The sequence below is a fragment of the Procambarus clarkii genome, chromosome 18 (genome assembly GCF_040958095.1).
Source record: "Procambarus clarkii isolate CNS0578487 chromosome 18, FALCON_Pclarkii_2.0, whole genome shotgun sequence".
Taxonomy (NCBI): domain Eukaryota; kingdom Metazoa; phylum Arthropoda; class Malacostraca; order Decapoda; family Cambaridae; genus Procambarus; species Procambarus clarkii.
Window position 1 is genome coordinate 39482789 of NC_091167.1, and position 21406 is coordinate 39504194.

Sequence of the window (21406 nt, forward strand, 5' to 3'; positions counted from 1 at the left end):
AAATCGAGGAGAAGCGAGGCTACGAGGACGGAATGATCCAATATACTAGGGCGAGTACCTGGGCTCCCTAGGGATGGGTGATCAGCCAGCTGATGATGTCCTCAGCCAGGTCACGACCCGTCAGAGTGGACGGAGGGAAGGGGGGGAAAGGCGAGTGATGGAGATGTTTATGGAACAGGAGAAGGAGGGGGACGAGAGAGGTAGAGGGAAGTTGAGAAATCAGCAACTTGGGGAGTAGAAAGGTGAAGAGAGATGGGGGTAACCAGGGGAGAGGAGGAAAGGGGGAAGAATTGAGAAAACTAGGAGAGGAGGTGAAGAAACATCAGGGGAAGAGCTAAGAAGGCGAGAAGACAGTAGTGGAGAGAGGGAGGGGGAAGACGGAAAAAGTAACGATATAGGCGATAGGGGAAGGTGGTGGGACGATTACACTAATCTAGGTAACATCTCACAGGCCCTAGACTACCCAAGTTAAATTAGTTTAGCTTATCTACTCTAACCCATCTCGCTATGATGTAACCTAACCTAGTTAATCTGACCAACTATAATTTATAATAATGTAACCTAAATAAATCTACCCTAACTTACCATAATTTAAACAAACCAAGCCTACCCTAAATCTATATAGCTAATCATAACATAACCTTAGCGAAAACTAACCTTCCATAATATAACCTAGCCTAATATAGTCTTCCATACCTAGCCTAAACTAGCTTTCATCATTTATCATGCAAGTCAATTCTATGAACATTTAAATACGCACGTTGGCTCAGTGATCAACATGTTATAACACTTATTTCCTCGCGTCATGAAAGCACCGCTGGCACCGCTGGCCACCAGATTTTTCCCTTATATTGTGATAATTTGCTTTCCAATTTTCTGTGGCAAAAAGCCTTTTAGGCTTATCAAATTCCCTCCCTCCCTCCCCCTCCCCACAATAGAGATCTACTACTGAAGACCTTCCTCAGGATGCAACCCGCAATAGTTGCCTGACTCCCGGATATCTATTTACCGCTAGGTGAACAGCGGCATAAGGTGTAAGGGTAAATTTACGCCACGCCGTCTCGGTGATCGAGCTAGGGGTCTAATTAGTCCATTACTATTTTTGTTATGTTCAGTGTCTATTTGACTTACAAGCACTGTATACCCATATTGTTTTCCTTATGCCCACTGGGAACAAATTTTTGCTGTTCTCTTTCAGCTGGTCTCGCGTGTTGCTGGAGCTCAGCTCACCTTTGTTTCACAAAGGTTTCCCAATTTGAAGATCGTGCAAAACCTGAATTGAGTTAATAGCTTCGAGTATTATGGCATCTACTTGGAAACATTAAAAATATATTCGTAAAAAGCAGAGATTTCTTTTGTCGACACAATATAGTCAGGCTATGTTGCATCTTCATCACACAATATAGTCAGGCTATGCTGCATCTTCATCACACAATATAGTCAGGCTGTGCTGCATCTTCATCACACAACATACCCAAGCTATGTTGCACCCTCATCACACAACATAGTCAAGCTATGCTGCACCGTCATCACACAACATAGTCAAGCTATGCTGCACTGTTTCTTCGTTGTTACTTTCATCAATATTGCTCCTGTCGAAACATCTGCTCCGTGACTGCAGGAAGGAATTTAGTAAGAAAACATTTTCCCGTGCCGGGAATCGAACCCGGGCCTCGCGGGTGAGAGCCGCGTATCCTAGCCACTAGACAACACGGGATATACTTCAGCTGCAGAACTGCACGTACTAGGCCTTCGTTAAATGTATTTATTAGGATGATGTGACTGTATTATTTTTAAATTATAGTTGATGATTAACGTTGTTTTTGGACAGGAAACGTGTATTTAGGCATCATTCTAATGCCTTTCTTCAATAGGTCGAAATACTGACCTTTTCTAAAATGCAGCCCACACAACAGTTGCCTAACTCCCGGGTAACTGTTTTCTGCAATATGAATAGAAGCATCAGGCAAAAGGAAATATATGCCTAACCATTCAAGTCCCGCCGCGGGCTGGTAACCGGGATCCCTGATCTTGAGTCGAGAACGTAGACCACTGTTTTACAGCTTCTGTTATTACCTGTTTACTCGCTTTACTTAGCAATAAATAGGTACCTGGGAGTTAGGTAATTGTTGTGGATTATATCCTATTGAAAGGAGTAGGGTGTAAGACCTGATCAAATATTCACCACCCAACGTCATCACTTAAGTAAACTTTAACTTACACTTCTGAATGAATAGTCATTCTTTGACTATTCATTCAAAGGCGAATGAAAAAGCTTCGTCAGGTCCCTTGGCGACGTGGCGAAGCTTTTTCATAGCCAAATCTTTCATTCAGTTGGGTCCATTACTGGTCAGATTTGATCGTGCATCAGTCTGATAAGACCTGCAAAAAGTTCGGCTCTGCTGCGTCACCGCTTCTCCTTATTACTGACCTAATCTAAGCTGAGGTTTGGTTAGTTATAAAGCGCAAGAGCAAAGAACATAACCTTACAGTTTATGTTCTGTACTTTATGCGCACGTTTGTTCATTTATAATATCATTTAATTAAGATCTTGCGTCATGAACACATTGACGCAGTGCCGGGTTGTGGGCGTAAATCACACGGCGCTGGTCAATTAAATAACTGATAACTGATAGGAAATAAAATGATGTTTGTTAACACAAACAAGATCTATATGATGTATTTACCTGGAAACGCTAATTAAATTTGCATTTAATATGGGGGAATTAAACAAATTTAGCCACACAGGTGGGCAAATAACATGATATGTTTTTCATCCGTTGGGTAATAAACTCTTGACATTTCTTAACTACCCAACGAAGCTGTTAGTATTAAGTGGTACATTTGTTGTTTTAATTTCTTGGCCAGTGATGTAGCTCCCCCTGGACTACATGATGGAGTAGATGGTTTGTGTCAAGAGAATAGCTTCGTGACACTAACAACCCCCATCTCACAAGGTGGTTAGACATACAGGGGCGTGTGATCACTGCTACAGTTCATAATAGAGCTTGCTGAAACGCCTCAGGAAGCAAGCAAATGGGAGTACCTCCCTCAAGACACTGTAATTAGGTTAAGTGTGTTTAGGAGTAGAACTATTACTATTGGGGGTCCTATTTGAACCTAATCCGGGGACATCCGGATTAGGCGGGGGACATCCATGTCCCCCGCCACGGACACCTTAAACAGTTAAGGTAGAGATAAATAAATACAATGTTATAACCTGTTATATAAATGTATATACAATGTATATACATTGTTATAACCCAATGTTATATAAAAGTCACGACAAGCCTCATCTTGTCATGACTTTTAAAATACTGAACAATTTCGAGGATATTAATCTAGGCCATTTCTTTAAAAGGTGTAATGTAACACACAAGGGGCAACAGGTCCAAGCTTAACAAGACACAGTGCAGGAAAAGTAAAGAGGATGCCTTTTAACTAATAGGTGAATAAACCCATGGAACCGCCTACCCACCTTACCTTACCTTTCAGTTACCTTGCGATGATTTCGGGGCATGACCAGGCCTCCCCGTTGCTGGACTGGTCAACCAGGCTATTGGACGCGGCTGCTCGCAGCTGTAAATGCTAAATTACTTATGCTCAAACTCCACTTATAAAAAATCGCTTTGAACAATGCAATGAAAATGTCTTTGACAGACCGCTGGCTTCTATTCTCCGCCGAGTCCACTAGAGAGATGCTGCTCCAAATTCATGAAAATACAAAGTGAAAAAAAAATTGCATTGGCAAATTTAGGCCTATCAGTTGTTTCGATGGCGTAGTAGGCAGCGCGTCGGTCTGATAACCTTAAGGTCGTGAGTTCGATCCTCACTCGGGGCACTTGTGTTTTCGTCAGTAAATCGGCGCCGTCCAGCACAGCCTCTTCTCTATATCAATTTACTTTCACTGAGCTTTATAGGATAAAAACACATATATATGTCTTTGTGGGTTTACCATTACTTAACTGAGCTTCATGGGAATTGTGACGATTTTCAACTTGTTATGTATATTTGCTACTCCGTTAAAAATGCAACTGTTCAGCGATTCATGCTAATACTGGTGTTACTCTCTAGTCCAGCCACTTGGGCTGGACCGTAGAGCGACAGTCTCGCTGCATGCAGATCGGCGTTCAATCCCCGACCGTCTAAGTGGTTGGGCACTATTCCTTCCCCTCGTCCCATCCCAAATCCTTATCCTGACCCCTTCCAAGTGCTATACAGTCGTAATGGCTTGGCGCTTTCCTCCTGATAATTCCCTCCCTCTACCCTGCAGTAAAAGTGCATAATGCGCATTACGCGCCGGCGCTACTGACTTACTAAACAGGTTACGAATTTGCAAACTTTACAACATACGGATATTATTGTTATAAACAACTGGTAGCAATTGGGAGCTCATAAAATGAATAATAAATGTAAACATATACACTGAGTTTGAGGAAAGATGTGCAGGCTTCGTAAATGATTGCTTAAGTGCTTAATTGACGAGTCGTGGCCAGGGCAGTTCACGAGTCAGCCCGTCCTCTCAAGCTGCCACAACGGCGATAATACGGTGTATGAGCTTGGCGTCATATGTGGGCACTCGGGCATCAGCTGCCCCAATGCCCAACGCTGTTTTTTTAGTGTTTTTGTCACTTAAAATCTCTCTTACACATTACCGAATGAACCAATGATAAAAGACTTAGATTGAAATGCTTAAAATATGTTAGTTGAAAAATCTGCTATTACAACGGAACTCTTTAAAAGAAATTTAGGAAATTTGCTTAATTCGCCATGAATAATACGTCCAATTAAAATTACTTAAAGGGGTACATGAGGGAAATTATTTAATTTAGAGTGAACTAACTGATGAGATAGAGGAGTGTGGCGGCCGTCACCGCCATAACATGTTTGGGTCCTCGTCTCTACAACACCAAATTGGCGTAAAAATATGAACTGGGTATTATCTGTTGGTTTAATTTTAGTTTTAGAGAGAGAAAAAATATTTTGATTGATTTAATTAAATTCAGAGACTCGTAGAACTAAATCAGAACTGTAAGCAGGACACTAGAACAGAACATTAGAGCAGAACACTACAGCAGAACACTACAGCAGAACACTACAGCAGAACACTACAGCAGAACACTACAGCAGAACACCAGAGCAGAACACCAGAGCAGAACACCAGAGCAGGACACCAGAGCAGGACACTAGAACAGAACACTGGAACAGAACACTAGAACAACACTAGAATAGAACACTAGAACAAAACACGAGAATAGAACACCAGAGCAGAACACCAGAGCAGAACACCAGAGCAGGACACTAGAACAGAACACTAGAACAGAGCACTAGAACAAAACACTAGAACAGAACACTAGAACAGAACACTCCAGCAGGTCACTAGAACAGACAACAACAGGTCACTAGAACAGAACACTAGAACAGAACACCGCAGCAGAACACCGGAGTTTTACCCAATGCCCTAAGTAATGTTTGAGTGGCCTTATCCCGTATCCTTCTCACGTTAGAGGGTGGGGGGGGGGGTTAATGCCCAGACATTTATCCGAGTTTTTGTTAGGATTATAAAATATGATGTATTTTTTCGAGGCTTTTTCGTTAGTCTTTTTAAATTTATTCTTTTGTTTTGGCCTCTTTATTTTCCGGATTTTTCTGGACTGCGCTATTTCTGGACTACGCTATTTCTGGACTGCGCTATCTCTGGACTGCACTAACTCTGGACTACGCTATCTCTGGACTACGCTATCTCTGGACTACGTTATCTCTGGACTACGCTATCTCTGGACTGCGTTATCTCTGGACTGCGTTATCTCTGGACTACGCTATTTCTGGACTACGCTATTTCTGGACTGCGCTATCTCTGGACTGCGCTAACTCTGGACTACGTTATCTCTGGACTACGCTATCTCTGGACTGCGTTATCTCTGGACTGCGTTATCTCTGGACTACGCTATCTCTGGACTACGCTATCTCTGGACTACGCTATCTCTGGACTGCGTTATCTCTGGACTACGCTATCTCTGGACTACGCTATCTCTGGACTACGCTATCTCTGGACTACGCTATCTCTGGGCTACGCTATCTCTGGACGCTATCTCTAAACGATATCTCTTGACTACGCTCTCTCTAGACTACGCTATCTCTGGGCTGCACATTTACACGTGTTCTAGTTACACGTGTTGGACTACGCGTGTTGGACTACACGTATTTTAGTTACACGTGTTGGACTACACGTATTTTAGTTACACGTGTTGGACTACACGTGTTGGACTACACGTATTTTAGTTACACGTGTTGGACTACACGTATTTTAGTTACACGTGTTGGACTACACGTATTTTAGTTACACGTGTTGGACTACACGTGTTGGACTACACGTATTTTAGTTACACGTGTTGGACTACACGTGTTGGACTACACGTATTTTAGTTACACGTGTTGGACTACACGTATTTTAGTTACACGTGTTGGACTACACGTATTTTAGTTACACGTGTTGGACTACACGTATTTTAGTTACACGTGTTGGACTACACGTGTTGGACTACACGTATTTTAGTTACACGTGTTGGACTACACGTATTTTAGTTACACGTGTTGGACTACACGTGTTGGACTACACGTGTTCTAGTTACACGTTACCCTTGGGACCTGACCCCCCCCCCCCGGGTGGTCACGTCACAGATGCCTCTCTCTCACTCTGCCTCCAACACCCATGCCTTTACGGGCTCACCATAGCCCGTGCTACTTGGAACTTTGTTCCAGGTAGCGAATCTTTTAACAACAAAAAAACACCCATGAGTCTCTTGTGTGCGGAGATATAATATAATACACCTAGTCTCCACCACCAGACCTGGCAGACACGTCGCGCCCTACATTTAGGTCAGCGATGCTTCTGAAGCTTTGGCATACTCCAGCTTGGCAAGCGTGCACAGCTACACCGACGCTCGTCAGAGTAGCCGAGTATAACTGATATATTCCAGACGAGTTTGTTTGGGTTTGTTGGCTATTTGTTTTCAACTTGAATCAAAGTAAAAATTCCTAGCTTGATTAGAAGTAAATATGTAAAGCTTGATTAGAAGTAAATATGTAAAGCTTGATTAGAAGTAAACATGTAAAGCTTGATTAGAAGTAAATATGCAAAGCTTGATTAGAAGTAAATATGTAAAGCTTGATTAGAAGTAAATATGTAAAGCTTGATAAGAAGTAAATATGCAAAGCTTGATTAGAAGTAAATATGCAAAGCTTGATTAGAAGTAAATATGCAAAGCTTGATTAGAAGTAAATATGCAAAGCTTGATTAGAAGTAAATATGCAAAGCTTGATTAGAAGTAAATATGCAAAGCTTGATTAGAAGTAAATATGCAAAGCTTGATTAGAAGTAAATATGCAAAGCTTGATTAGAAGTAAATATGCAAAGCTTGATTAGAAGTATATATGCAAAGCTTGATTAGAAGTAAATATGCAAAGCTTGATTAGAAGTATATATGCAAAGCTTGATTAGAAGTATATATGCAAAGCTTGATTAGAAGTAAATATGTAAAGCTTGATTAGAAGTATATATGCAAAGCTTGATTAGAAGTATATATGCAAAGCTTGATTAGAAGTATATATGCAAAGCTTGATTAGAAGTATATATGCAAAGCTTGATTAGAAGTAAATATGTAAAGCTTGATTAGAAGTATATATGCAAAGCTTGATTAGAAGTATATATGCAAAGCTTGATTAGAAGTAAATATGTAAAGCTTGATTAGAAGTAAATATTCTGAACTTGATTAGAAGTAAATATTCTAAGATCACGCCAGAAGGTGAGGAGAGGACGACGTTTCGGTCCATCCTGGACCATTCTCAAGTCGGTTTTGTAAATAATCGAATTGAGAATGGTCCAGGACGGACCGAAACGTCGCCTTCTCTTCGTTTTCTAGTGTGTGGTTTCGTCAACATATTTCAGTCACGTTATTGTGACTCCTCGTCTGTATACATTTCTTACTTTACACATGCAATATGTTACCAGACGTACACACAAATACTTTTATGACTAGGTACATAGACAATTTGCAATAGGCATTCAGACAATGCAAGAAAGTTACAATCTTTGTGCAAAATTCTTTACCTCTCCAGAATATCATCAATCTTGGCTATTTGTTCAGGAAGTCCTTATCTCAGAGTTTCTATATGCATTAATCAACGGGCAATGAAGAACTTAATGGGGGAGGGTGTGAGACCTTAACTTTAATACGCCATTGCCTAATAGGTCGAATGATTTTCTTTATTTTCAATAAATTGTTTCCAATTAGTTTATTTAATAATTATTATTATATTAAGAACATAAATTATTGACTTAGTTGTGTTAGTCAATAATCTATTAAACCACATAGTTTACACTTCGTGTCATTATCCAAGAGGTGGCACGGGCATGAATAGCCCCTAATGGGAGCGAGGTTGTTGTCGTTGTTGTTTTATATTTAGCTACTCAGAACGAAGTGTCCAAGTAGCACGGGCTATGGTGAGCTCGTAATTGAGTTCGGTTATTCGCGATAACATTGTTACTGTGACATTTGGGTCAAAGTTTTAAATGGAGGTGGGGGTTTCCTCCTTTTCTTCTGTTTCTTTTCCACTTCTGTTCTAGCACACTGGTTTAAGTCTTGTTTTAATAACATTATCTTGGTGGCGGGTAAAGAGGCACAGTGTTCACTAGTGTGTCCCATTCTTCGAATGCTTTTCGAATCATTATAGTCGCTGTGGAATTTGCATCTAATGCATCTGCTGTCGGTGGATGAAAGTTGAGTTTGATGCGCAGGGTTTCAGTAGCTTCACATTCCAGTATGTAATGCAATAGTGGCGCCTCTGCATCTGGTCCACAGATATGACACTCTCTAACTACTGGTTTTATTACCTCAAAGCTGCACTTGTAACCAAGTCTGAGTCTGTGTAAGGCTACTGCAATGTCTCTGGATATCGTTTTGTCAGGCTTGAAAGAGGATTACCCAGTGGCTTGTTCGTACCACATCCCAGTGGATCTTTCTTCCGCTACTTTGGCTCTGTGGCGACTTTTGATAGTGGGGAGTATTTTCTTCTTGTTTTTCTCCTTAATCTGCTAAAAACGTGGAGGTATTTTAATCTGTGCAACAGGTAGAGCAATGGCAGTTTTTCTAGTGAGCCTCCTTTTTCATTATCATGTATACCAATGTAACTTGGTATCCAATTTAGGGTGATTGACAACCCTAGATTGTGTGCTTCTTTTCCTATATGTTGGATTTCTGTGATGAGTTGTATATTATCTCTATTCTGACTGGATAACAATGCCTGGAGCGAATATTTAGAGTGGGTATGAATGATGACAACATGTAAATTATTCTCAATTACATAATTTATGGCCTCTTTCAGGGCATATAATTATGTTTGCAATGTTGAGCACCCACATTCATGTCCCAGTAAGCTTCAGCGAGCGAAGGTGTCACGGGAAATAAGTAAGACAAGAGTGAGGTGAGGAACAGGTAAGAGGAGGTAAATCCTACATGAATTATATTTTATTTTATTTATAAATATAGTTCTTTAGATAGTTCCTAGATAGTTCCTTGATAAGAGCAAGGCGAAAGATAAGAACAAGGAGAAAGGTACGGATGGGATGGGGGTGTAATAATGGGGTGACGGAAGAATGGGAACGTAAGAATAAGAGAAGAAAGACAAAGAGAAAAAAGGGTAAAAAAAAAAGTTGGGTAGGTTTATCAGAGTCGCGTCGACAAGATGGCGTCTTTGAAGAGTTGAGGCAGGAAAAATTATTTTAGATGAAGACCAATCAATAGGATGATAAGAATCCCCTAACATGACAGAAGAGAGCATTGTTGGTGTCTGCAGACTTAACAAAGCTTTTGTGTTCCTTAAGTCATTTAGTTTCCGGCCAGTTTCCCCAAAGTATTGTAGAGGACAAGACGAACAGGAAATAAAGTAGACACCACCAGCATTAGAAGCATCCACTACTGGCCACAAATTAGTATTTGTGGTCTATAGTAGAGAAGGTTACAGAGGTACATAACGGGTTCAGTCCCTGAGCCCATTATGTGCCTCTGTAATCTTTCCCACTACCGTCCATAGGATGGGTATGAGGTGCATAATAAATGACTAAACCAAAAACTAACTTGTATATATGTTTTCAAGATGTCTCTTATGTTGTGACTGTGTGTGTGTGTGTGTGTGTGCGTGTATATTTTTCCCGCTTTTCTTTTGTCTTCCTGAATGCTTTTATTTTTCTGCGTTTGCTTGTATATGTGTATGTTGCAATAATATTAATAATAATAATAATAATAATACTGATATTAATGAGTAAATCATTAGGAGCCATGCGGAGGATTCGAACCTATGCTCTGGGTACGTCCAAGCTCCTACTGAAATTCTCATTGATGTCTCACGTTAACGTGACTTCTTAGTGCAATACTAATGATAGTATTATTAATAATAATTACAATAATAATTATGGTGCATTAAGCCCCTGAGGTAGCTACCTGGTGGAAGAGGGGCGTATGTGGGGGGTTTATGTGTGACGGGGAAGCCACATTATTGACACACAATTTAAGGTCAAAGTGAATATGTGAAGTCATAATTAGTTTTGCTTCACGTATTCTGAGTCGAGGATGTGTGCTTTTTACCGAGCCTTTGTGAAGTTTGTTGACTCCTTCTGCCAGGTTTGTTGGGAACTGGAGGGATATTATAGCAATAGGTTAATGGTGTATAATTATGGATGAGCATAAATATGTTGTGTAGTTGGTATCATAATTATAGTCTTAAGAAAGATGTTTAGATGTGTTATTAGTTATAAATTGTTATAAACAAGTTATTGTAGATAGTGTTAATTATAGTGAATTTGAATTTAATTCTCTGTATGACTAACCATCCTGCGAGATGGAGACTTGTATTACCACTGCTACCTTATTCAATCTTGTGTTGATGATATCCTCATAATGCATCCGGAGTCTGCCAGTGCAGACCGCTTATCACATGCCTCTGTATGACTAACCATCCTGTGTGATGGGGATTTCTTAGCATCACCTAGTTAGCTTTTTTGACACACTGTACTTCACTTCATATAGTCTAGGGCAGCTGCACTAATGCAGATGTACCTCATGTGTTAATAATAAAAAAAAAAGGGAGGGGGGACTGGCCGAGAGGGCAACTGGCTGGACAATAAGGTGTGGGAGCTGGCCAATAAAGATATGATGGGAGTCAAGAGGGAGCTAGGAGGAGCTGGTCAAGAAGAAGGTCTGGCTAAAGGTGGAACTGGTCAAGAGTGAGGGAGTTCTGGCCAAGGGTGGGGCTGGATAAAGGACAGACAGTTCTGTCCAAGGGTGGGGCTGGATAAGGGACAGGCAGGTCTGGTCAAGGATGGGGCTGGATAAAGGACAGACAGTTCTGCCCAAGGGTGGGGCTGGATAAGGGACAGGCAGGTCTGGTCAAGGATGGGGCTGGATAAAGGACAGACAGTTCTGCCCAAGGGTGGGGCTGGATAAGGGACAGGCAGGTCTGGTCAAGGATGGGGCTGGATAAAGGACAGACAGTTCTGCCCAAGGGTGGGGCTGGATAAGGGACAGGCAGGTCTGGCCAAGGGTAGGATAGGGGCGGCGACTCGGCCCATAAAATGCTGAAACTTACTCCCGTCATTGTCATCCTTTAATTATTTTCTTTTGTGTCTTGATTACCTGCTTTGTTGGTTAATTGATTAGTTTTGGTGTTTGATTGCCTGGTGGTGAGGCTTCATCGCTTTGTCTTTGTCTGGTGACCGCTTTCATATGCTGGCCAAAGAAAATTATTTAAGAAAATATATATAATTGTTATTATTTATTATTTGTCATATTAAGTTAATTGCATATATATTCGTGTAAGCGCATGCGCATGCGTATACGCACCAAGGTGTCCTCACTGAAGTCCTAATGACATACGTAAATTTGATAACCAGAGCGTAAGAGGTTGGAAAAAAGATCTCGCTGTTCCTGAGCCGCAGAGGGATTACTAGTAACGCTGTTCGTGGTCAGCAGAGGGATTACTAGTAATGCTGTTCCTGAGCAGCAGAGGGATTAATAGTAATGCTGTTCATGAGCAGCAGAGGGATTACTAGTAATGCTGTTCCTAAGCAACAGAGGGATTACTAGTAATGCTGTTCCTGAGCCGCAGAGGGATTACTAGTAACGTTGTTCCTGATCAGCAGAGGGATTACTAGTAACGTTGTTCCTGATCAGCAGAGGGATTACTAGTAACGCTGTTCCTGATCAACAGAGGGATTACTTGCAACGTAAATTGTGATAAATTCTCATTTAACATCAATAGCGCATATAAAAGTCAATAGCATTTAAGTACACCTCAGAGTACCATTGACACGTGATGATTGTGTCACCGGCCTGATGAACACCAGCGGGGTTATGTTTTAAAAACTGAGCTGTGAACAGTTGGTTCACCGTAGCGCAAATTATTTTGAACTGGTTACCAAGAAAAATGTGAAAATCGGCAGGAGAAAATCGGAGCCAAAGAAATGTCATCACATAGAGGCGTCATATGTCGCCATAAGGGACGACGGTGTGTCAAGTGTTGGAGTCATTGATTGGGCATGGTAGACTAAATCCCATAATGCGTTAAAAAAAATCATTCGAAACTATGGCGAAAATATTAATATATTAAAACATAATGTTGTGAAAATAGTGTTATACATATTTTGCCAAACAAGGAAAGTGTCCCGTGTATAACAAACTCCAGCAGCGTGTCCTTGGGATTAGATTGGTCAGATTTGGCCAAATCTTCTAACCCAAAATTCTTCCCATGCCGGGAATCGAACCCGGGCCTCCTGGGTGAAAGCCAGGTAGTAACAGAACTTAGTAACAGTTCAGCCACTAGACCACATGGGACTGAAGACTATGCATTCATTTATATTTTATTATATGTTATCCAAAATTATTTCAACTTTATTTTTTCTCTCCGGTGTTTGATGAAACCATCAATCGCAGCCCTCGGCCTCCTTGCTTGCCCCATCAAACGCAGCCCTCGGCCTCCTTGCTTGCCCCATCAAACGCAGCCCTCGGCCTCCTTGCTTGCCCCATCAAACGCGCCCCTCGGCCTCCTTGCTTGCCCCATCAAACGCAGCCCTCGGCCTCCTTGCTTGCCCCATCAAACGCAGCCCTCGGCCTCCTTGCTTGCCCCATCAAACGCGCCCCTCGGCCTCCTTGCTTGCCCCATCAAACGCAGCCCTCGGCCTCCTTGCTTGCCCCATCAAACGCAGCCCTCGGCCTCCTTGCTGCCCCATCAAACGCAGCCCTTTGGCTCTCTTGGCAGTGGACATGGTGGTCAACTCACCACATATATGTTCACCATTTTTCTTATTTGTTTATGTACAAAGTAGGTACAGTATCTGATGATATATGATTTTCCTACTGTATCTTGTGGCATAGGGCTCGTCCCTCCCCACAGCTCATCTTAAGCCATATCCTACCAATTTTCCCAGAACATGATCTGAAAATCAATTTACTCCGATTTTTGGTGTTTCCGTCTGGAGGCAGACTTTAGCAACAATGCAATGTCTTAGTAACAGTTTAAAGTCTTAGTAACAGGTCATGGTCTTAGTAACAGTTTAAAGTCTTAGTAACAGTTTATGGTCTAAGTAACAGTTCATGGCCTTAGTAACAGTTCATGGTCTTAGTAACAGTTCATGGCCTTAGTAACAGTTCATGGCCTTAGTAACAGTTCATGGTCTAAGTAACAGTTCATGGCCTTAGTAACAGTTCATGGCCTTAGTAACAGTTCATGGCCTTAGTAACAGTTCATGGCCTTAGTAACAGTTCATGGCCTTAGTAACAGTTCATGGTCTTAGTAACAGTTCATGGCCTTAGTAACAGTTCATGGTCTTAGTAACAGTTCATGGTCTAAGTAACAGTTCATGGCCTTAGTAACAGTTTAAATTCTTAATAACAGTTCATGATCTTAGTAATAGTTGAGGGTCTTAGTAACAGTTCAAGGTCTCAGTAACAGTTCAAGGTCTCAGTAACAGTTAATGGTCTTAGAATCAGTTCATGGTCTTAGTAACAGTTCATGATCTTAGTATCAGTTGAAGGACTTAGTAACAGTTCAAGGTCTTAGTAACAGTTCATGAGCTTAGTAACAGTTCAAAGTCTTAGTAACAGTTCAAGGTCTTAGAAACAGTTCATAGTTTTAGTAATAGTTCAAGGTCTTAGTAACAGTTTATGGTCTTAATAGCAGTTTATGACTTAGTAACAGTTGAAGGTCTTAGTAACAGTTCGCGAGGACACGCGAGCTCCAGAAGCGTGTCCTCGCGTGTTAGATTGATCAAATCTAACCCAAAACTCTTCCCATGCCGGGAATCGAACCCGGGCCTCCTGGGTGAAAGCCAGGTATCCTAGCCACTAGACCACATGGGACTGAAGAATAACCATTCATTTATTTTTTATTATATGTTATCCCAAATTATTTTTACGTAATTTACTTTTGATTTTTGTTTTTATTCGTTTTGTCAGGGACACGAAATTGCCTAACTATTAGGGTAACTATTTACTGCTAAACAAGCAGAGGCATTAGGTGAATGAAAACATCTCAACTATTGCTGTTGTTCTGAAGTCATATTTGGTCTTGAAGAACATTGTAGTTTGAAGCTGCGTGAAGTGAAGCCCAGCGCCGCTTCCACAGCTTTCCGAACACGTCATATGTGGTGGTGGTGGCAAGGTGTTGTTCACCCTCGTTGTCTGAGTGAAACTGTGTTTCTCTCCGTCTGGAGGAAGACCTTAGCAACAGTGCAATGTCTTAGTAACAGTTTAAAGTCTTAGTAATAGTTCAATGTCTTAGTATCAGTTCAAGGTCTTAGTTACAGTTAAAGGTCTTAGTTACAGTTCAAGGTCTTAGTAACAGTTTAAGGTCTTAGCAACAGTTCATGGTCTTAGTAACAGTTCATGGTCTTAGTTACAGTTCAAGGTCTTAGTAACAGTTTAAGGTCTTAGCAACAGTTCATGGTCTTAGTAACAGTTCATGGTCTTAGTTACAGTTCAAGGTCTTAGTAACAGTTTAAGGTCTTAGCAACAGTTCATGGTCTTAGTAACAGTTCATGGTCTTAGTAACAGTTCTAGGTTTTATTAACAGTTCATAATCTTAGTAACAGTTCAAGGTTTTATTAACAGTTCAAGGTCTTGGTAACAATTCAAGGTCTTAGTAGCAGTTCAAGGTCTTAGTAGCAGTTCAAGGTCTTAGTAACATTTCATGGTCTTAGTAACAGATCATGGTCATAGTAAGAGTCGTTGCGTAACTTGGAAGTTAAGAATTAAAGCCATCAAATAAAGAACACAGCAAGCAATGACTGCAATAAATAAATTATGTATCAGAAAATAATGACATTTTATCGCATCTAAGAATGACATCAAGAATGACATCTCATCTAATGCAATACAAAAGTTATTCAATTTTAATTAAAAAAAATAACTAACTTCGATGATAAACGACTTGTTCCGAGGGAGGGAATTATCAGGGGAAATTACTAAGCCATTACTACTATATAACCCTTGGAAGGGGTCAGGATAAGGATTTGGGATGGGACGAAGGGAAAGGAATGGTGCCCAACCACTTGGATGGTCGGGGATTGAGCGCCGACCTGCGTGAAGCGAGACAGTCGCTCTACCGTCCAGCCCAAGTGATTGGGCCCACCTGTTAAGAGCACTTTAGTAAACACCCGATAAAAGATATCAGTGGGTTGTGTTATCTGTTAGTGGTAGATATCTCTGGTTCCCGGGTGATGCACGAAGATATTGTCTTACTATTTGTCTACAGAGTCCAAGTCTAAATATTCATGACTGACACTGAATATGAGACATGTGGTTGTGTGTGTTGTTTGTTGTGATAGCGGGACATAGTTTTAAAGCTTCGTCTTAGAGCTTAGAAAGTAATTCTTAACTCTAAGCCCCTTCTTAACCCCTAAGTCATTTGATTCTTATCCCTAAGCTCTTTACTTCTTAACCCTAAATTCTCTACTTCTTAGTCCGAAACTCTGTACTTCTTAACCCAAAGCGCTTAATTTACCTTAAACATTTTATTATTAATTAATTTCTCCTGGGTTATTTGAATACAACTCAAATTTGAATTATTTTAATTAAAAAAAATATTTCTTATATCTTAAGACGTATTATTTGAAATCTTAATGTTATTTATTAAATCTTGAACTTCTTTGTATCTTAATAAAATTACTTGTTAAATTTTAGGTTTATTATTAAATCTTAAAGTTTTTAATCTTTAAATATTATTGTTTTTATTTATTAAAAGTTATTGCATTTATTCCTTTAATCAATACGCTTTAACTCCCAATCTTGTCTATTTAAATCATAATTACTAAACCGCACCTAATAAAGTGGAGACCGACGACGTTTCGGTCCATCCTGGACCATTCTCAAGTCGAATTGTCACAATCGACTTAAGAATGGTCCAGGACGGACCGAAACGTCGTCGTCCCTTCACCTTCTAGTGTGTGGTCTGGTCAACTTACTTTAGCCACGTTATTGTGTCTCATCGCCTCCAATATCTTTATTTTCCTTTTCCATTGACCTTTCCGATTATGCCGTTCTCTATTCTCTTCACTTCAACTCTTTCCATCTTCCTTCCGATTGATTGATGAAGATTAAGCCACTCCAAGAGGTGGCGCGATCATGAATAGCCCGTAAGTGGTAATTTTTTTTTTTAATGTCTTTCATTCCAGGAGATATTGAAGTAGTGGCTTTTCTATGATTGTGTGGCAGAAGATGCATTCCCTCAGCCTGGGGTTCACCACTCTCATAGTTATCTTCCATCCTTTCAATTTGCTTACAAAGGTTCACTTTCGCACTTCACCGACCCTTTCTCGAGGTACTGAATATTCTTAAGTCTGTAAAAGATAACAATTCTTTTTCGCAGCCTTTTCACGCTATCCGTTATTCTCTACATCCTTCACTCTGTCTCTCTTCCCGTCCAATTCTCATTTTGTTCACTCTTCTTCTCCTTTCCTCACAGTATAAATCTCTCCGTACGTGTCTCTGGTCCACACTCTCCGCCCCTGGGAACGGGGCGGCCGCACGCCAGGACACGCATTGTTACTAATCCAACCAATCTTGGTCCCGCGGGAAGAAAGGTAACTCCCTGGAGCAGTAATGGCCTCCACATCACAAAACTTCATTCTTAGTTACACGAGGAGAAGAAAGTTCCCAAGCATAGAAGGTTCCATAAACCTCTTTGTGTTGTGATGTTGATATTTCCAGAGTAACCTGACAGGCGAGAAGTTATTTACAAGCGTCTACGGCGCCTTTAACGTGTTCCACAAGGCTTTGTTTCAGAGAAGGAGGGAGCCACGGTAATGAAGGAGCGTGTTGAGGTGGGGGTCTGGACTACCTGCCGCTGACCACCGTTCAGGCTGGAGGTGCAAAAGGCCCCCACAAAGGGTACCCAGCTTGGTCGAGGCGAGCCCGTGATGTGCGAGGGAAGTACATTGGTGGTGGTGGGGGGTCGGTCGGGGTCTTATGTAAAGTGGTAGGTGGAGAGAGGCGCAGGTGTGGGAGGGACTCGGGTGTGGGAGGGACTCGGGTGAACCGGGACCGGTGGTGGTAATAGTAGGAAGGTGCAGTGAGGCGTGTGAGGGAAGAGTAGTGTTGTACGGGGGTCCTTACCTTGCCTTGATTTCGGGGATCAACGTCCCCGCGGCCCGGTCTCTAACCAAGCCTCTTTGGTTGCTGGACTAGTCAACCAGGCTGTTGGACAACACTTAGCTCATCGTCCATCGCGTAGTCTCGTGTTCTTAGAGCTTGACAACATCTATATTCCTGACCAATCGACTACCAGGATCATCAGGATGCGTCTCCTGATATTAAGGAGACCCTGAAGAGACTGGTTACAAAGTAAACTTTCACTGTGCATAAGCTGAGACGTCCACCTCACAATATACGTACCTTCCGGTTATCTTGAGGTTATCTTGAGATGATTTCGGGGCTTTTTAGTGTCCCCGCGGCCCGGTCCTCGACCAGGCCTCCACCCCCAGGAAGCAGCCCGTGACAGCTGACCAACACCCAGGTACCTATTTTACTGCTAGGTAACAGGGGCATAGGGTGAAAGAAACTCTGCCCATTGTTTCTCGCCGGCGCCTGGGATCGAACCCAGGACCACAGGATCACAAGTCCAGCGTGCTGTCCGCTCGGCCGACCGGCTCCTAAGAAAGTTCTGACGATGCCTGAGGACCTTTCTAAATACAGTCTTGGAGTTTCCAGCCGCCGGGCACACTGTACGGGCGCTGGCTGGCATCAACAGATCAATGATTCTCTGCCAAAGGATCCAAGGCCAGGTCCTCTTTATACAGCTCACCTGCTTATACAGAGCTCTGGTAGTACAGAATGTTGGTGGTAGGTACAGAGCTCTGGTGGTACAGAGCTCTGGTAGTACAAAATGTTGGTGGTACAGAATTCTGATAGTACAGAATGTTGGTGGCACAGAGCTCTGATAGTACAGAATGTTGGTGGTACAGAGCTCTGATAGTACAAAATGTTGGTGGAACAGAGCTCTGATAGTACAGAATGTTGGTGGTACAGAGCTCTGGTGGTACAGAGCTCTGGTAGTACACAATGTTGGTGGTACAGAGCTCTGGTAGTACACAATGTTGGTGGTACAGAGCTCTGGTAGTACACAATGTTGGTGGTACAGAGCTCTGGTGGTACAGAGCTCTGGTAATACACAATGTTGGTGGTACAGAGCTCTGGTGGTACAGAGCTCTGGTAATACACAATGTTGGTGGTACAGAGCTCTGGTAATACACAATGTTGGTGGTACAGAGCTCTGGTGGTACAGAGCTCTGGTAATACACAATGTTGGTGGTACAGAGCTCTGGTATCACACAATGTTGGTGGTACAGAGCTCTGGTAATACACAATGTTGGTGGTACAGAGCTCTGGTGGTACAGAGCTCTGGTAATACACAATGTTGGTGGTACAGAGCTCTGGTGGTACAGAGCTCTGGTAATACACAATGTTGGTGGTACAGAGCTCTGGTAATACACAATGTTGGTGGTACAGAGCTCTGGTAATACACAATGTTGGTGGTACAGAGCTCTGGTATTACACAATGTTGGTGGTACAGAGCTCTGGTATTACACAATGTTGGTGGTACAGAGCTCTGGTATTACACAATGTTGGTGGTACAGAGCTCTGGTATTACACAATGTTGGTGGTACAGAGCTCTGGTATTACACAATGTTGGTGGTACAGAGCTCTGGTAATACACAATGTTGGTGGTACAGAGCTCTGGTATTACACAATGTTGGTGGTACAGAGCTCTGGTATTACACAATGTTGGTGGTACAGAGCTCTGGTAATACACAATGTTGGTGGTACAGAGCTCTGGTATTACACAATGTTGGTGGTACAGAGCTCTGATAATACACAATGTTGGTGGTACAGAGCTCTGGTATTACACAATGTTGGTGGTACAGAGCTCTGGTAATACACAATGTTGGTGGTACAGAGCTCTGGTATTACACAATGTTGGTGGTACAGAGCTCTGATAATACGCAATGTTGGTGGTACAGATAGTTATCAGTAAACAATAAACAAGAAGGTTTATCAGACTGATAGTGGTAGTATAGACCACTGGTTGTATAGAATGACCGATTTGAATAAATCTAGTTGTACATAATGCTGATAGTACGGCGTTCTGATAGTACATAATGGCGGTAGTACAGACAAGTACCGTGAAATACGTATGCAGACTGTGTGTGTGTAGTGAGGATGTACGGTAACCGTGTGCGATCCACGAGATTCGGATTCTGGGGGGACCCCGGGAACTTGGAGAGTCGACCATTGTTCTTCACCCAGGCGGCACTTAACAGTTCCCGTTGGTAGCGATGATACAATTCATCACATACGACAGTTACCTCCGAACGAGAGATTTGGAGCCGTCGACATGGTTAGGGAGAGACTGTAACACTTGGGAGAGCCGTCTGCCAGTGATTTTTTTGAAACTAAATTTATTTTTCGTTGTAGGCTCGCATGTGGGTCATTGTATGGGCTCATGTGGGTTATTGTATGCGCTCATGTGGGTCATTGTATACGCTCATGTGGGTAATTGTAGGTGTTCTTGTGGGTCATTGTATGCGCTCATGCTGGTAATGACTGGCTAAAAATGTGTGGAAATTAATAGGTGATACACTATAAACCTTCATTCATTAAGAAATCTTTAACGAGCTATATTGCAGAAATAAGCAACCTTCGAAGGTTGGAATATGAAAATGGGATTAAAGAGTAAATCATTGAAAATGAGATGAAATGTGCAACCATTTAACACTAATTTATTGAGAGAGGATGAAGACTGGCTGATGACGTCATCGAAAATTGGGGGATGCCGTACTAATTTGAAATTGAATTTGAACTGGTACTACTGGGGGCCCTGACAGCTGAGTGGACAGCGCTCGGGATTCGTTGTCCTGAGGTTCTGGGTTCGATCCCCGGTGGAGGCGGAAACAAATGGACACTAGTTTCTTTCACCCTGATGTATCTGTTCTCCTAGCATTAAATAGGTATCTGGGAGTTAAACAGCTGCTACGGGCTGCTTCCTGGAGGGAATGTGTAATAAAAAGGAAGCTTGGTCGAGGACCGGGCCGTGGGGACGCTAAGGTCCGAAATCATCTCAAGATAACCTCAAGATATGGTGGTTACCTACGGTGGTGGATACCTACTGCTAGGTAACAGGGGCATTCAGGGTGAAAGAAACTTTGCCCATTTGTTTCTGCCTGGTGCGGGAATCGAACCCGCGCCACAGAATTACGAGTCCTGCGCGCTATCCACCAGGCCCCCTAAGTACTTACCTATCAGTGACTGCGGGGAAGCAAGCTCCAGCTCTTGATACACCGCCTGTTAGCCTTGCTGTATGTACACTCAGCCGACACTGCAGTTCCATTTTATAAATGATAAATTTTTCAGCTTACAATATGCTCTTTTGGGTGTTATTGACTCATAACTCGGTGTTTCCACAGGTAATCCGATCCGCTGCCTGCTATCTCACGTATTTCATCTCTACAAAACATATATATATTTTTCCCCATTGGACAACTATTCGTAATTAAAATGTTGTTTTTACGCCCGGCAACCGGGCAACAAGTGTGAATTATTGCTGGCAAATTATGAAAACAAATCGGTCATTAAAGACCCAATTGACTTGTTAATCGTTCTGCCTGCGATTAACGTCTTGATTTGTTAGCCTAAAGCTGCCTAATGACGAGGATTAACGAGACTTTATGCTCGCAATAACAGACATGTTTCCAGAAATACAGAAATATATAACTCGTATTTGTTAATAGTTTTTGCTTGTTATCGTGTGTTTAAGGCTTATTTTTCAGTGTATAAGTTGTGCATAACGTCTGTTTCTGTAG

The 21406-nt window shown here is 42.0% G+C and overlaps 1 protein-coding gene and 2 non-coding genes across 3 annotated transcripts in view; 1 reads left to right on the forward strand and 2 right to left on the reverse strand.

Moving 5' to 3' along the window:
• The window catches only part of LOC123754620 (putative surface-exposed virulence protein BigA), a 55206-nt gene that overhangs the window by 30593 nt on the left and 3207 nt on the right, over positions 1 to 21406 (forward strand). The window lies entirely within an intron of this gene.
• On the reverse strand, positions 1646 to 1717 carry TRNAE-CUC (transfer RNA glutamic acid (anticodon CUC)). Its single transcript has one exon. It is a non-coding gene; the product is annotated as a tRNA-Glu (tRNA).
• Positions 14340 to 14411, reverse strand: TRNAE-UUC (transfer RNA glutamic acid (anticodon UUC)). Its single transcript has one exon. It is a non-coding gene; the product is annotated as a tRNA-Glu (tRNA).